Here is a 3762-nt window from a genome sequence, read left to right on the forward strand (position 1 = left end):
TTTTAAAAAAAAAAAACAATGGTCGTTCTTTTTCTAAAACCCACTAAATCTCTTAGTCTTATCCTTTGTCCCTTTGACACATCAACATCTCCTATTTACACGGGCTTTTGCTGTTTCTTCATTGCTTGTAACTAGGGATGTCAACGGGGCGGGGCGGGGCGGGTTTTGGCATTTCCATCCCCATCCCCGCCTCCCATTTTCATCCCCATCCCCACCCCCATCCCCGCAGCGGGTCTGGAAACTTTCCCCATCCCCGCCCCGGCGGGTCTAACTTCAAAACCACCCCCGCCCCATCCCCATGTGGATATCCATCCCCGTTTTAGCCCCACATAATCCCCGCCCCATACCCACCAAATCCCCACCCCATACCCACCAAATCCCCACCTGAAATCCACCACAAATAATATATTTAAATCAATTCCAACAAAAAAAAAAAAAAAAAAAAATTCTATACTACAGCAGCGTACAACTCAAATACAAAGAATGCAGTACATACTTCACATATTGAAAAAAAAAAATAACAGTAACTCAAATTGTCCAAAGTCCAAAATTAAAAATACTACAAGTTTACAAATATTAAAATACATAATAAGAAATCCATTATTCGGTGCAAACTCCACTTGTTCCGGAATCGATATCCCATGTTTCAAATTCTTCCTCTAATTCACCCACTAATTTGGCATACTCATCATTCCTGAATTCTCCACAATCTGCAAATACAACAATGTGACTTAATTAAAAAATAATAATAATAATAATAATAATAATAATAATAATAATAATAATAATAATAATAATAATAATAATAATAATAATAATAATAATAGTAATAGTAGTAATTAAATAAAATGTTATTTTAGCTATCTACCTTTAAGAGTAGCCCATATCCAATTTTGAGTACACATTAAAGCTTCGACTGCTTCCGGTAAAAGCCGACTACGATAAGGATTAAGAACCCGACCACTTGTGCTAAATGCGGACTCCGATGCAACAGTAAAAAAAATTGACAATCACGCATCATGAACAAATTAAACTACTACTTTCAACAAGTCAACACAAAACTTTTGTAAAAAAAAAAAAAAAAAAAAAAAAAAAAAAAAAAAAAAAATTGACAATCACGCATCATCAAGTTAATCTTTTTTAATATCTATCCTATAATATCCATCCTAATATCTATATGACTTTCCTTTTTTACCAAGTTAATCTTGCATATAAATAAGACCATCACGCATCATCAAGGACATCAACCCCACAATTTTATTTTATTTTTTTTTAAATAATCTCCAAATTTTTTATTTTTAAAAAAATTGACAATCTCAATTCTCTTTCTCTTCTACAATGAAGAAGGACGCAGAGTTGAGTGTTTCCTGTAAAATTTCTGGTGCAAATGAAGAGAATGAAAGGGAAGATGATGATTGGAGTATCTAACCCTTGAACCTCCCAATTTCCCATACAAATACAAATTATCAACATATACTTTGAAATTATCAACATCTATGGTTAACAGTAGACATAATTGAACATACAAGTACAAATTATTCTATATCATGCAACTAGAAATACAAATTATCGTCATACAAATACAAATACAAAATAAAATGCAAATAGACACATGCAACTCAAAAAACAAGTAATCAAACATAATAGCAAATTATTCAAATTATTTTTCATAAAAAAAAAAAATGTTTTTGTTACCTAGGAGTCTAGGACATACTCACAGACGCAAATCAATTTAATGAACTCATACATAATCAAACTAATGGCTTCTTAATTAATTTCTTAGTTGATTAGTTAATTTATTTTTCATATGATAAAATGATAAGGGAAAAAATAATTGGGGGAAAAAAAAGAGAAAGAGTTAGAGAGATTACCTGGAAGAAATTCTGGTCAGATTCTTCGTTTACCGGCGACGAGATTCACAGCCTCAAAGGTGGAAGTAAGGTGACAGCCTGAGAGGAGTAGATCTGTTTTTTTTTTTTTTGACGGAAAGGAGTAGATCTGTAGATGATGGAGGAGAAAGTGAGAAATGGAGGAGAAAGTGAGCCTGAGTGTGTGACGGCTAGGGTTGAAAGTTTGAGAATGAGAAATTGAGAGTGTGTGGGCTTTTTCCAGAAACTTCATTAATTAGTTTTTTTTTTTTTTTTTTTTATATACATAATAAATAAATTAATGATATATGTACATATGGGTCGGGTATAATGCGGGTATGGGGCGGGTATGAGATGGGTCAGGCGGGGCTGGGCCGGGTATGGGGTGGGTCAGGCGGGGCAGGGCGGGGATGGGGTGGGTCAGGCGGGGCGGGGCGGGGATGGGGCGGGTATTGCCTAAAATCCAACCCCGCCCCATCACCCATGGCGGGTATGGATTTTAGACCCATCCCCGCCCCGCGACCCGCCAAAGCTATACCCATCCCCGCCCCATCGGGGCGGGGATGGGGCGGGTCTCCTACTAGACCCGCCCCACTGACATCCCTACTTGTAACATCAAATAAAATAAAAAACACCTCTTATTTAACATTACAACTATTTTAAGAAAAAAGCATTTTCCACCATTTTTTTTTATTTCTTTAAGAAAATAGCTTAAAACAGAAACTATTACCCGTGACCAGTGAATAAATAAAAAATGTAATGATTAAAAAAACAATTGGGTAGATGTATAATAAAAAATAAAAAAAAAAGAAAAAAACTTTCTTCCATATTTTACATAATCAAAAACCCACGACATTAAAAAAAATAAATAAAAAAAAAAATAAAAACTCCTATTTACCATTATTACAAATATTCTAGGAAAAATTCAATTTCCACCATTTTTATTACTTCTTCAAGAAGCTTAAAACAGAAATTAAAAAGTATAACTCGTGAGTAGTGAAACTAAATCAATAATGTAATGATCAAATATGGTTAAAAAGAAACAATAGGGTATATGTATGATAAAAAAAAAAAAAAAAAAAAAAAAAAAAAATACTACTCTCTATTGTTCATACTCATTTTTCTCAACTCACATTAATGGCGTAAAAGTCTAAATTCCTTCATACTTTTATAATCATTCAAGGAAAAAAATATAATCATTCAAGGAAATACAATAAACGTGCTTGTAATTCATACACATAATAACAATAATAGATATAAATAAACATTAATTAGCATGCTTATATTTGGAAGGGATTGGAGGTTATTACCTCGTTCGTTCGCCGATCGTTGTACCTTGATGTGCCTCCTCCTTTTTCAATATGAAATTCGAGTAACGAGCTAGCTGACAACTAAAGGGGAAGCTTTTTCCAAGCCAGAAACCCGAGCCTCTTGAGCTACGACGACTTGATAGAGTATAAAACATATTCCTGGGCCTCAACCATCAGCTTTTTAGAGAGAAGAGAGAAAGAGAGGTGGTGCCAATGCTTGAACCCTGGACCTAGACTTCAGAGGTTTCATTCTCTTACCACTAGTCCACAAGGGAAGCTGGTTTAGTTGGTCCTCTAACATGGTATCAAGAGCCAGCGTGACACAAAGGTCACGGGTTCGAATCTCATCCACCCCTCCTTCAAAGTGGAATTAATTCGCACCAGGTATGGGTGGGCCTGTGTTGCATCCACATTTCAAGCCCAAAGGGCCTTTCATGTGAGGGGGAGTGATAGAGTATAAAACATATTCCTGGGCCTCAACCATCAGCTTAAGCTTTTGGTTTAGTTGGTCCTCTAACATGGTATCAGAGCCAGAGTGACACAAAGGTCACGGGTTCGAATCTCATCCACCCCCCACTTTCAAG

The 3762-nt window shown here is 35.6% G+C and overlaps 1 long non-coding RNA gene across 1 annotated transcript; it reads right to left on the reverse strand.

Annotated features, from left to right (window-relative positions):
* Positions 1-431: 431 nt before the first annotated feature.
* LOC145605623 (uncharacterized) lies at positions 432-3396 on the reverse strand. The gene is made up of 2 exons (XR_014105119.1): positions 869-3396; positions 432-710 (listed from the first exon to the last, which is right to left on the reverse strand). It is a non-coding gene; the product is annotated as an uncharacterized LOC145605623 (long non-coding RNA).
* Between the last annotated feature and the right edge of the window lie 366 nt (positions 3397-3762).

This window comes from Chenopodium album, chromosome 22, assembly GCF_948465745.1.
Source record: "Chenopodium album chromosome 22, dcCheAlbu1.1, whole genome shotgun sequence".
Taxonomy (NCBI): Eukaryota; Viridiplantae; Streptophyta; class Magnoliopsida; order Caryophyllales; family Amaranthaceae; genus Chenopodium; species Chenopodium album.